The sequence below is a fragment of the Ahaetulla prasina genome, chromosome 2 (genome assembly GCF_028640845.1).
Source record: "Ahaetulla prasina isolate Xishuangbanna chromosome 2, ASM2864084v1, whole genome shotgun sequence".
Classification (NCBI taxonomy): Eukaryota; Metazoa; Chordata; class Lepidosauria; order Squamata; family Colubridae; genus Ahaetulla; species Ahaetulla prasina.
Genome location: NC_080540.1, coordinates 268443505 through 268457785, shown reverse-complemented (window position 1 = coordinate 268457785; position 14281 = coordinate 268443505). Strand labels below are relative to the sequence as shown.

The 14281-nt window shown below is 39.7% G+C and overlaps 1 long non-coding RNA gene across 2 annotated transcripts; it reads right to left on the bottom strand.

Annotated features, from left to right (window-relative positions):
* Window positions 1–4608: 4608 nt before the first annotated feature.
* Window positions 4609–13996, bottom strand: LOC131191599 (uncharacterized). 2 transcript variants are annotated; one of them, XR_009153537.1, is made up of 4 exons: window positions 13457–13996; window positions 11640–11768; window positions 9915–10002; window positions 4609–8926 (listed from the first exon to the last, which is right to left on the bottom strand). It is a non-coding gene; the product is annotated as an uncharacterized LOC131191599 (long non-coding RNA). The 2 variants fall into 2 exon arrangements; XR_009153536.1 differs by lacking the exon at window positions 9915–10002.
* Window positions 13997–14281: the final 285 nt, after the last annotated feature.

The window sequence follows — 14281 nt, the reverse complement described above, 5'->3', positions numbered from 1 at the left end:
TTTCATTATAACAAATTAACATAGTTGTTGCATATTTTTGCTTATATATATTTTTTTCTTTTATAATGTGTTGATTTTCTTATATCGATGTTTGTGTATACTGTTGTGACAAAATGAAATAAAAAAAAAAAGGAAGGACTCACTGGAGAAGAGCCTAATGCTGGGAAAGATTGAGGGCAAAAGTAGAAGGGGGCGACAGAGAATGAAGTGGCTGGATGGAGTCACTGTAGCAGTAGGCGTGAACTTAAATGGACTCCAGAGGATGGTAGAGGACAGGAAGGCCTGGAGGAACGTTGTCCATAGGGTTGTGATTGGTCAGACATGACTTCGCAACTAACAACAACAAATGAGCATGAATTGAATACATAAAATGAATACCATTGAAGGGAACATTAGGACAGGGACAGTAGGTACACTGGTGGTCTTATGCACGCCCCTTACAGACCTTTTAGGAATGGGGTGAGGTCAACAGTAGCCAGTCTAAGGTTAAAATTTTGGGGGTTTGGGGATGAAACATAGTGTTTGTTCTGTGTGATCTGCTTCCAAGGAAGATCATAATAATAAACTTATTAAATTTACATGCCACCTGATTCCCAGACACTCTGGATGGTTAAAATTATTAAAAATGTTTAAAGCAAAAAAGCAGTATAAAAACATAAAAACAAGGCAGTGAATTTCAGCTTTATTTTAGAGGTTTGGGGGAAATGGTCACAGAGCTTGGGCCTTAATGCGTTTCAGGTTACTGAAAACTATCCCTGAAGTAAAGTGCTTTTCTCTGACTACAGTCACACAATGTCTGTCTGTAGTCTATTTAACCATAGTCTATTCAACTCTGAATTCTCCATTTAAATAATACTTTGAAGTCCAAGCCAAGCATGCCCGCTGAGTTCAGCAACACAGTGTGCTATGTACAGGTAGTTCTCCTTTAGCTACAATTGGGACTGAAAACTAGGTCATTTAGATGAAGCAATTCTACTTGAAACCTGCCTGTACTTATGAACATACTTCAGCTTTCCTTTGCTTTTCAGATCTACAAAAATCATAAATGCAAGATTGGTCATAAAAGTTTTTCATTAGTTTTCACTGTGAAAACTAAAGGGCTACCTATAGTAATACATTTTACATTATTTTGGATTGCATTTTATAATTATTGTAACCCATTGTTGATAGTATTTTAGATATACTTTTCGGTATTTTTATTTGCTTATTAATTTATATCCCACCTTTCCTTCAGGAGTCAAAGTGGCACAGCACTCCTCACATTTTCCATTTTACCCCACAACCTGGTAAATTAGTTTCCCAGTGAATTTATAAATTGCTAAAGTGAATTTGAACCAGAGCATCCCCAGTGCCAGTCCAATCAAACTAGGGTTAGTTAATCAGCTCAACAAAATTCGAAAATTCTACCTTTCAACTCTGGTGAGCCAAAACTTGTTCAACCAAGATACCTCAAATGAGCTAAATTACCGAATGTGTCCAAAACCTGAGAATCATGATTCCCATGAAACTGAAATTTGGTAAATTTTATAAAACATCTAAAAGTTTATGATATAATACAAATTGTGATTAAACATTTCTTGTGGTCAACTCCCGATATTCTACAGTCCAACAGGGACCACTTTCAAGCCAGATACATCTCTGAATATCTCCCTGAATTTTTAAGAACTGTTCAACTACATTAGAAGCTCTGCCATTATTGAAGGCGTTGAAGAATCTGGTAAGGAAGTATCTCTGAAATGATGACCCAGTGAATCATAGATTGTCTAGTAGCAATTATAAGAAAAGAACCTGATAATAAGCAAGCTGAATCTATGATATAGTTCAGTGGTAGGTTGCTACCGGTTTGGGCGAACTGGTAGCTGTGGTGGCAGGAGGCTCCACCCACCCACCCGGACATCATCAAATATGCTGTGCGCATGCACAGAAGCTTTGCGACTGAATCAGTAGCAAAGGTAAATGAAACCCACCCCGATATAGCTTAACTTTTACAAATGTAATTCCTTCTATAGTATTTTGGAGTGGAGCCAATCTGGAATATCCACATTTAAAAATGTTTTAGAGCAGTGTTGGCGAACCTTTTCGGCACCGAGTGCCAAAACAGGAGCGTACGCACGTGCGTGGGAGCACAAAAACCAGACGACCCATTCCCCGGTGCTTATGTGTGTTCATGGAAGTTGAGCTTCTGGTTTCCGATGTGCACATACGTGCTGGTCACCTTCAGTTTCTGGCATGCATGTGTGTGCGAAGACTAGCTGGCTGGCGCACATGCATGCCAGGGACCTGCTCTTCCAGTTTCCGGCACCCTCACGCAGGTGAAGAACAGTTGGTCACACTGGCAGTTTCATCTTTCCACAAATCATTTACCTTGGAGGCCACCTCCTGATTTGATGGAAAGACATTTTTGATCAGATGACCCCCAAACATTTTTATGGATCTTCAATTAATGTAATTTGCCTATGTAGGATTACACTGACAATTCAATATTATAGAGAAATTTTAAACACTATAATCTCTTATAATATAGCAAATGGGAAATAAATGTAGATATTTTGATTAATACAGTATCTTGAACTATCCTGTTTCCCCTAAAATAAGACATCCCCTGATAATAAGCCCAATCAGACTTTTGAGCACATGCATTAAAATAAGCTCCCCCTGAAAATAAGCCCTTCCTGAAAATATTTAAACGCATGGGCAGCTGGTCCCCGCCATTTCCTCTAGTTTCCTCCATGTGCCCCAAAATAATACCTGCCCAAAAATAAGGCCAAGCGCTTATTTTAGGGTTCAAAAAAAATATAAGACAGGATCTTATTTTCAGGGAAACACAGTAAATGATTCTTTTATATTACTTTGAATAGTAACTATTATTTTCAGACCCACTGTCTGCTAAAGGAGAAGATTGCATTCCTGTTCTGCATTTTTAAAACTGTAGCATTCACTTGATCAGCTAATAGCAGCAACATAAAAATAAGGCCAAATACATTGTATAGATAATGAAATGTATAGTTGCAGGTCATTCAGCATATGAAAAAGATTGGGAACCTCTGACTTAATAGATTATATTATAAACCAAATAGCTATATTCAGTTCACATGTTAAGCCAAAATACCAAAGATGTAAAGGCACATATGGTAAGATATAGCCAGTAAAATATAATGTATAAAATATTTCTGATAATGTTTTGGGAATATACATAATCTCATCTTTCCCCAGCGTGGGCAGTTTGGCCTCTCTAATATTCAGTAAGCATTCATGGTGTACTAGTTTCATCTTCTTCATTGTCCTTTCAGTATTCTTCCAATGCCTTCTTTCCTTCGTCAAGTGCGGAGAAACCCTCCTTAAGCAAGCTACTGCCTGCCCCGCACACGCCATTCCTGAGCTTTGGCACTCGCTTGAGGAGCGTCTCCCCATTCGTGCGTACGCTCCCCATTCGTGCGCACGCTCCCCATTCGTGCGCAGGCCCAGCTGTCCCGGGCGTCCTGAGAGGAGGGGGAAGAGCGTCGCTGGAGAGTGTGTAGGAGCGAAGCTGCCCTGTACTGCCTTTGCGCCACATTTGCACATAAGGCAACCTTTGCTTCCTGCCACTTCAGGCTGGAGTCTCCTGCACATGCAAAAGCTCCCGGCTCAGCCACAGCCAGCCAGGGAGTTAAGAGAGGAGGGGAGAGGAAGAGGACGGTCACCCGAAGGGAGAGAGACATACACAGAGAGAGAGAGACATAGAGAAACACAACAGAGAGGAGCTGAGAGACATAGAAAGACACATTCAGAGTGATACATAGAGAGAGGGGGAGAGAGACAGGGTAGTTTTGTGACTGGGTAGGTGTGGTTAAGTGGTCATGTGACTGGGTGGGAGTGAGTGACATTGAGTTGGCCACGCCTACCCAAGTTTTGTGGCTCCTGTAGGAAACAGGTCCAAGTGGCTCTTTAGTGTTTAAGGTTACCAACCCCTGGCATAGGGTGTAAGGTATAAGGTATAAGGTATAGGGTATAGTTGTCGTGTCCCACTCCTCCGCTGATGGCCGGGTCAGGGAAATCCGAATCAGGCGTGCCTCTGCAGCTCTGCCAAAGTCCTAGCAAAGTTCTTAAGGCAGGCAAGAAACCAGAAAGTGACTTCAGCAAGATAAGGTAGACTTTGCCTGACTCAGAGAATGCCAGAAAGCAGATCCTTTATATAGGCCACGGGGTGTGGCTCCATGACTCAGCACTTATCCAGGCCTGCCCCTCCCTTCCTTCTGTTGCCACCACCTATCAATTCTCCTGAAGCGAGGGTCACTCCAGTCTGCAGCTGTTGGTAATTGACCTTCCTCAGGCTCACATGCTGTGGGGGAGGGGGAGGGGTCTAGTTGCTCCGTTTGCCTGGGCATGGAGCCAGGGCTGGGGGCTGGAGGCACTTCTTCTTCTTCGGCCTGTCTGGGCATGGAGCCAGGGCTGGGGCCGGGAGGCACTTCTTCTTCTTCGGCCTATCTGGGCATGGAGCCAGGGTTGGGGCCGGGAGGCATGCTAGGACATTCCTCAGTGTTCGGAAGCAGATAAGACGGGCCCGGCTGCGGGGAAAGCAGACGAGGCACAACAATAGTACAGTACAGTACAGTACAGTATAGTATAGCCTTTATTTTCATTGTACATCATATATTCAACGAAACTGGTTTAGCCTCTTTAGTGCAATCCATAACAGAAAATACAAAACAACATAAATAGTATACAGAATAATCCCTAGACAAATAATTGGGGAAAAAATACTAGTCATATGTTTCCGTATGTGCGGGGGGTGATTGTGATTGTGTTTAAGAGTCTGGCAGCCCATGGATAGAAGCTGTTTTTAAACCTGTTTGGCTAGCTGGCTATGCTTCAATATCTTCAGCCTGATGGTAGAAGCGAGAAGAGACACTGGCCAGAGTGTGAATCATTCCTAAATAGCTTCCTTACTCTGCTGAACAAGACCTGGCGATGTCATCTAGTGGTATTAGAGGGCAACCAATGGTTTCTTGTGCCAAATTGATCACTCTCTGTAGTGCCTTCCTGTCTGCAGCTGTTAGACCAGTATACCATACTGTTATAAAGTATGTGAGGACACTTTCTATCATAGATCGATAGAAAGAAGTCATCAGCCATTGTCCCACCTGATTTTTCTGCAGGACTCTAAGGAAATGATGTCTCTGTTGAGCCGTAGTAACTACCAGGGATTGTTGTGGTCTGCCAGCAGCCTGCAAAGCTGGCAACCGAGTTGGACAACGATGAGGCTGAGGTGGGGCCAGGGCCAGGGCCATTGGGGAGTGAGATGCGGACTCCAGAGCCTCCAGAGACTGATAGTAGTGAGGCAGAGGAACAGGAGGAGCCTGTTCCTAATGCACGCATGAGAAGAGCTGCCAGAAAGCAGCTCAAGCAAAGAGGACGACTCGGGAATAGGGCCAAGAGATAACTGGCCCCTCTCATAAGGCTTAAAACAAACCAGCAACGACGTTTGGTTGTTGGTAGCTTTGTCTTCTTGCATTCATTTTTGTATCTGTGACTTCTGAACATTTGCCAAGAAAGGCCTTTAGCAGTTTGCCTAATTGGATCAAGGTTTGCGATAGGACTGAGGAATTTTGTTGGGAGGAATTTGCTTTAATTTTGTTGAACTATGCTGGGAATGAAGTAATTTTCAGCTGTTCGAATAAAGTTTGTTTTTTCACTGACTGAGTTTCCTACTGGGTCACAGCAGGGATGTGCTGTTTTTCCAGGTAAGAGCTTGACTAATGAGCACTCTCAAGAATTTAAAAGAGGAAACCCTCTCCACACAGCCCCCCTCAATATACACTGGGACAGGTTCCTCTCTGTGCTTCTGGAAATCTAGCACCACCTCCTTTGTCTTGCAACTTACATTTAGATGTAAATTGTTTTTGAACACCACATGGATACCTTCTGGACTTCTTCCCCGTATGCTGATTCATCCCCTCCAGTTATAAGCCCCAACGCCATTGTGTCATCTGCAAAGTTTATTATGGTGTTAGATGGATTCGAGGATATGCAGTCATATATATACAGTGAGTACAGGAAAGGGCTGAGCACACAGCCCTGAGGGGAGCCTGTGCTGAGCTTCAGGATAGAAGATGTCAGAGACGCAACCCTTACTGTTTGTGGACAGTCCGTCAGGAAGTCTTTGACCCAGTCACAAGTGAGGGGAGGGAAATTCAGGTCAGTCAGCTTTTCAATGAGAATGCCTGGTAAGATGGTATTAAAGGCCCAGCTATAGTCTATAAAAAGCATTCTGACAGTTCCCAGATTTCTTGAGGTGTCTCAATGCAGTATGTAAAGCAGTGGTGATGCCGTTGACCTGTTGTTTCTATAAGCAAACTGGTGTTGATCAAAATTTAGTGGAAGACAGGACCTGAGGTGTCGTAGAACCAGTGTCTCAAAGCACTTCATCACTATAGATGTCAGTGCAATGGGTCTATAGTCATTCAGGCTGTTTATGGCTGCTTTCTTTGGAACTGGAATGATTGTGGCTGCTTTCAAGCAAGATGGAACTCTAAGCAATTGCAAGGAGATGTTAAAAATCCTTGTCAGGACCCTTGTTAATTGGTCAGCTCAGGTTTTTATCACTTTCCACAGCACTCCATCTGGACCTGCAGCTTTGTTGGGATTTACAGCCTTTAGCACAGCTCTCCCTTGATGTTCATGCAAGATGAGCGGCTGGAGATTAGAGGCGAGTTCGAGCCACAGAGACAGGTCTTTTAACCTCAAGCGGGTGAAGAAGCTATTCAGTACCTCCACCAGCAGGGCACCAGCGTTGGCGGTTTCCATCGTATTTCCCTTATAATTGGGTAGATGTTGAACCCCTGCCACACCCATCTTGGATTATTATCTGCCAGATGCTTCTCTACTTGTTTGTATTCCTGTTTAGCTGCCTTAACGCCTCTCCTCAAGTTTGCCCTGGCCTTGTTATATTCATCTTTATTTCCTGCCTTGAAGGTGGAGTTTCGGGCTTAGAAGTGATTGTACCTCTGATGACATCCAGGGTTTACGATGACTGTAAATTCTAATTCACTTATTCACTGTTACATTGTCTGTACATCGGGGTGAAATCTACTTAACTCCCTTACCAGTTCGGAAGTTCACGCGCCTTTCTGCGCATGCGCAGAGGGTACAAAACACATTACTTCCTGGTTAAAACCAAGAAGTAACGACAGCCAGTGGGTGGGCAGAGCCTTGCACCGCAATTGCTACCTGTTCCCTGAACCACCCACCACAATTGCTAATGGATCAGGCAATCCAGACTGAACCGGGAGCATTTCACCCCTGATGTGCATGCTTTAATGTTAAGAGCATCAGTGAATTCTTTCAGCTCCAAATGTTCAAATATACTCCACTCAGTAGTCTCAAAGCAGTCCTGCAACTGGCAGAGTGGTCCCTCCAGCCAGATTTTAACAGTTTTTCTGACTGGCCATATCCTTTTCTTGAGGGGGATATACTTTGCGCACAATAGCAGAGAGATGTGGTCATGCGTACCCAGATGGGAGATAGGGATTGCTCTATATGCCTGTCTTAAGTTTGAATACATATGGTCTAAAGTGTTCTTATCTCTGGTAGTACACTGCACATACTGCACAAACTTAGGAAGAACAGACTGTAGACAGGCTTGTTTAAAATCCCCAGCCATGGCGAAAGCACCCTCAGGGTAAGTTTGCTGCTGCCTCTCGATTGTGTCATGTAGAGAGCGCTGTGCTAACATTTGCATCAGGTGGAATATAGACAGCGGTGGTAACTGCAACAGAAATCTCTCTAGGTAAATAAAATGGAGAACAGTGTGTATAAGCAACTCTCATTATGTTGTCATTTCTGTCGAAGTGGTGTGTGGTGCGGTTAGTTAGCTCCATTGACACATCCGGTACAAATGGATGAAGCCAGGTCTCCATGATAATCATCACACAGCAGTCGCGAATGAGCTTATTTGTTGCCATCCATAGCTCTAGTTCATCAGTTTTGTTGACAAAGGATCTCGCGTTGGCTAGAAGAATGTTTGGTAATGCTGGTCTGTGAGGCTGCTTCTGTAACCGAGTTAGCAAACCAGCTTTGCATCCCCGCTTCTGCTTCCTCTCTCTTTGCTGTCAACACCGCCTCCCAAGCCCAACAACAATCTATGGAGACCCTGGCAGTCTTACTATATCACTCGGTATATTATGAGACTGCTGGAAGTCGCTGGTAATATCTAGTCGACTAGAAAATCTGATCTTTAGTAACTTCTCGTGGGTATAGACTAGTTTTTGCCCATTCACTCCACTATAACACCAGAAGCTCAAAGCCGCAGCATCTACGCGTGCTGCCATCTCAGGTTGAATCAATTCTACTATTCCAGCTATATATCTAATGACTGAATTGTCCGGCTGTTAACTGTGATCTTCTTCACTTTCTGGATGTATTCATTTCTAGCTTTCTTTTTGACTTCGATGTACTTGATGTTGTTAACATGAAGGATGCCCAGGAATTTGTTGAGATCTTTTTCACCCAGATTCCTGATGCTATTTCTGTAGGGCATTTTGATTCCTTCAGTTTCAATATTTTTCTTCTGTTGATGGTAAAAATGGCACATTTGTCCAGTTCAACTTCCACTGCAATATCTTGGCTATATACTGTGTATGGACAGTGTTTTTTCATTTGTTGATTTTCCATGCAAAATCTTCAGTTATAACAAAATCTTCAGTTATAACAACTGCAGCTGTGCTGTGTTGATTTGTCTGATTTGTAATGAGTTGCTGCTTATATTTAATATTACAATATTGGCATTTTTTAATACTTGTGCTAGGTGTTTCTTTGGAGCATACTTCAATGCAGGCCACCTTATTCTGTTGTTTTTTGCTGTTCCAGTGCTCATTTTTCATTTCAGTTCCTTTTGTTTCTCAGAGAAATAACTTTGTTCTTTCTGAGGCAAAGATAGATGAGAGGATGCCTGGTTTGAGAGAGAAAACGATTTAATAAAGATGTGTAAGAGTAGAACAGGCACAGCTGGGGATGGAAGTCACTTCAAGTTCATTTTACCCACCAGACAGATGCTTTGTTTGTGTCAAAAGTATTGTCACAAAATTTAAGCTGTTTTAATTATAATTTAAAAACTATTATTAGTTTTCAACACAGAAAGCTTTTATACTGTTTATTTACTTTATACTGAAGTTTGCCATTACATTTCTGCTCCATTTATGTATTTCAAGCTAAGCAAGTTTTAATTTTATTTGAAATTTTAAGATATTTATTAATTATATTTATAATTCAAATATGTATCATAAAATTTATATAATACATAGGATTTAAAAATTACAGGACATGAACTAAACTTTTGATTATCCCAACCTCAATCACCAGTGATACACCAGATTCCTTCTGCTTAAAAGGAAAAAAATCAGTTATCAGGTTTTGAAAAGCAACATTAAACTTCTAATAACAGAAGAACAGTATTATTCAAATAATAATGTGTATTTTAATGTGTATTAACACAATTGTGTTCAGTTTCTCATTGATTAATCCATTTTTATATTTTTAATTAAGGCTTTTGAATAAGTTTTTTAATTGTTTTTAGAATTGTATTTATTGTATTTTTTGTTTTTTAAATGCCTGTAAACCACCCTGAGTCCTTTGGGAGATAGGGCGGTATATAAATATAAACAATAAATAAAAAAAATAAACAATAAAAATTTCTAATACTAGAGGCCAAGTAATATTGGCAATACAACAGGAATGTTTTACTAATGAACATATTGCTTAATTTATATTCTTTTCACACTGACAAGCACTTTTACTTTGATGAAGTATTTGAATAACTTCTTTTTAATCAATTACATTTTTTCTTCAGTGAATCTGACTAAAATATAAATTAAGCACTCAATGCTTCCAATTAAAAAATACTTCTGAGACTAAATCTATGAGCAACTTTTGAGACTCACTCTTGGTTGGGACTTGTCTACTCAGGAAACTGTGCTTCATCTGTTTTGGACAAAGTTGTCGTCCCCCACTCCACAATTCTAATTGTACCTGCATATCACAAAATTTTTTACTGCTGTGACAAATCTCCAACTATATAGTACATGAAATGAAATGTAACATGAAAATATTTTATAATATAAAACATACGTTATTGGTTTAGACTACATTCAAAGCTGTACATTCTTTTGGAGATTCCCTTGTCAACTAGCATCTAACATTTCAGTATTGGTTTATTTACTCTGAACAGTTTGACCAGGATGCTAAATTTTTGCATATAGCTGTACTATATATTCTAGAATAGGGATTCCCCAACCTTTTTATCATCAAGGACTGATTTAATAGAAGACAATTTTCCCACGGACTGGGGAGGAGGAGAAGCACACAACCTAGATTTCTCGCATGCACATTTTACAGTAGGGTTTGCGCTATGAGAGTATAATGCCTAATGATCTGAGATGGAGCTGAGGTGGTGATGCTAGTGCTGGGGAACAGCTACAAATACAGATGAAGGTTCCCTTGCTCACTCACTTGCCCGCCACTCAACTTCAGCTGTGAGGCCCAGTTCCTAACAGGCCATGTACCGGTAGCAGTTGGGGACCCCTGGCCTAGAAGACATGCAAAGGACTGGAAGTTTAACCTTTCTTTAGATACAATATTAAAAATTACCAATATAGTGTTACATATCTGTATTTATAAGGCACAATGTATAAGATGGATAGTTAAAGCTTCCACGCTAACAGTGTTTATTTTTATTGCTGTCTTCTTTCAGCAGATTTCTAAAGATAGTAAGAAAGCACAGTGTTAAAACTGCCACTTACATTTCCAGTAACACTGTTGCCTAAATCGTCTGGACAGATGCAGCTAATGACAACTGCAACAGTTCATATGTGCTTATGCTTTTAATAGGACATTTCCATTAAAAGATATGTAAGGTTAAATATTGACTTTAGAGCCCCAATAGTACAGTGCTACTATTGTACGTTTCCATTCAGTACCAAAGTCTAAAAAAAATCACCACCATATATACATGTATTCTTTAGTTTGACCTGTTGCTGAATGTTTCTGAATAATCCTATTAGTTTAATAAGCTTTCACATGTACAGCAATCTGCATTAGATGACAATATTGAGTGAGTCCAGGTCTATCACACTGCTGCAGATACGATCTGGAATGAACCTGCTGCTCAGAGAACTCAGATGACCTCATCTTTTAAAATCTTTATGCAGGGTTGTTCCCTTTCTTTCTATATGTCAGAAATTCTACCTTTTATCACCAGTTAATATTTTCCTGTCTTGATTGAATTGCTGATACATTCTTTTCCTTTTGAATATACAACCCTTTTGGTTCTTAGCATCATTTATCAACTTCACTGCTACTCAGCTTTTAATTTTTCTAACATTTCTATAATTCCAAGCTTCTTTGAGGCATTCCTAGGTTATAAAGAAAACATGATTACTTGGTAATTTGTCCTTCTTTCCACCTATGTCCTTTTAGTTTTCAAATCTTAAGTATACAGTCATGTGGGCATTCATTTTTTCTCATTGCTATCTTTGCAGTTGTACTTTTAATGCTTACTTTTGGCAACTCTCATCCATCTTGATATCCTTCTATTAATTTTTATTGGGAGCTGACTTAATTAAAATCCATCTTCTTGAAATTCTAGATAAACATTTCATTAGACTCACCTTCTGTTTTTCTTAAAATAAAGAATTCCAGCATTATATTCCTTTAAATTACAGCTACTTCTCCTTCATAGGTTTTTTTTCCTGTTGGTGAATATCAAAAGTAGCGGATCTTCTTTCACCTTCCCCATTCTAAAGGAGAAAATTATAGTTTTTCTGGCTTTAGTATGTTGGTGCATTATTCTCTTCATTATAAATGTGTATCTATGTGTCTGTTTCTTACAAACATGCAAACATGAAAAAACCCCACATTTTTAAGAGTTACATGTTGTAAATTCCTTTATAACAAAATTAAATTATATTACACTACATACACTTATAATTATATGAATAAAGTACAATTTTAGTATTATAGTTCAAACATAGTTTTATTATTTTGAGACCAAATCTTGATAGGTATTACATTTTATAATGTAACAAAATGAATATACATTTGTTAATGGTGCTAAAATTAAATATCAGTAATATCAGTGATAGTTTATATTTTCCTTATATTAGTTCGTTTTCCTCTGAAACTGAAAAAAAATCTTGCTCCAAAATTTCTGGAATGTTTATATCTCTATCAAATTATGTCATTAGGATTATGAACCATCAAATGTAATTTTTTCTCCTTAAGGTACAATAGGATTTTATGTACTTTCTACAACTTCCACTGTTAAATGTTTTATAATGTTTTTTCATTATAATATCCTGACCACATAAATATTTTATGAATAGACTAGCAAATCTTTCAGAATTCATCCATATTTTGATAGTTTGATAATTCTGAAGTTAAAATTATTTATGAAGACTGAGATATTAAAAAGTGATTTCTAAAATGTGACTCCTTGCTCAGAAAAGCTGATTTAATAATAGAAACCTTCATACAGCACATAAACATCATTGAACTCTATGGGACGTCGATGAAGCTGCAAAAAGTTGGCTTTGTCATGCTAGTCTTAGTTAACTATTCACTCAATTTTAAAATAAATAAATAAATTAACATAAGTGGGTTCTCACAATACACTAACAACTATGAAAGTAGTTACATTTAACTTATCCATATGGGAACAGACATGGATTGAAAATGTAAAATACCCATGCTTGGATGATAAACTTAATCACACCTTTTTTATTGGCCTAATTTCCATAGCAAAGTTTTCTGCTAACAAAAATTTATTCTTCCAAAATTTCCATCATTATGGAATGATAAAGCTAATGTAAAGAATATGCAGTAAGTTGGTTGAAATGTGTCGTGTTTGGTAAAACATTAGTAAAAACACTAGATAACGAAGAAAAATGCTGTACCGTATTTGGCATGATTATTAATGTTAATATATTAATATAGTCATCTGCGAAGTATTCAAATTACATCTTGTAACATTAGAGGCTAGTTATAAATTGGAAAGATATGTTACTCTAAAGAAATACTTTTTTTAATCAAAGACAGAAATGGCCATCAGTTCATGAAAATCATCTTGAGGATATCTGCATGTTTAAAAGCAAGGCAGAAAGCAAAAAATAATTCAAAAAGTCTAGTTCTGAGATTCCAATTGTGAAGCTGTTATATTATCCCTGGGCTCAGTTTTAATCCTGATGGAGGCTTACCACCAAAAAAGAAGGTAACTAATTGAAACATAACATATCTATTTCATCTTATCATGAATAAGATAATTTTCCCTGAAAAAAAGAAACGATCTGAAAAAAAAACATCCAGAGTTACAGAAAGAAGATGGATAGATAGATATACAATCTACTGTGGAAATACCCCATTTTCTCTCCTCCTAAGGCATTTTGAAAAGTCCACCAGCTAAACCCAAGGCTGCCAAGCTTCCTTATACCTTTGGGCATGACTGCTGGATTAGACACGATCAGGGTTGGTTCAGCACATCTTCAGCAATCCAAATACTGGAAAATAATACAGGCCAAAAAGGAAATGCTAGAGAGCCGCATGGCATGATCCTTTTCTTCCTTCAACTGACTGCTTTGGCCTGGAAGACCCTCCCAAAACTTTGCCCTATCGAGCCTAACCGGAGCTGAACCGTAGCGTCACTAAAGGCGTCGGCGAGCTCTAGTTTAATTCGACGGATTCATGTTTTAAGGACAACGAAAATTTGTATCTCGCCTGCAGAAGAGTTAAAGATACAGACTCAGCTGAAGGGGTAACAGCGGGCGGCTCGTCAAGAGAACTAATGGCCGATCTGCTGGGAAAGGATCTCGAGAATCCCCAGGCAGCCTCGTCAGAAGTTAACCCCGAAACACGAGCCAGTCTCCGCCCTCTCCCATGGCCTCCGCCTGACCTCATGCGCTTCTCCAACCCATGCCCCGCCAATCTGCCCCGACAGCGGGGGAAGAGATCAGCCCTTTCACAGCGTCGCCCCTTTTCGCCCTAGCGCCTCGCGGAAGCTCAGGAGGAGGGGGAAAAAAAAAAAGAGTTCCGGCGTCCGTTTTTTAGTCGGAAAACGAGGCGTGGTGGAAGAGTTCGGCCTCCTTGAGAGGTTTTGCTGAGGCTTGTAACCTTAGAAACGGCGGCCTGCTTCCTTGGTCTAGGGTAGGCGCCGAAGTCAGAAGAAAGAAATCCTGGTTTTTAAACATGAAGGTTTAAAAAGTGAATCCTTTGAGAAAATTAATGCTTTTTAAAAAAAATAGTAGCTTTACTTGTTCAC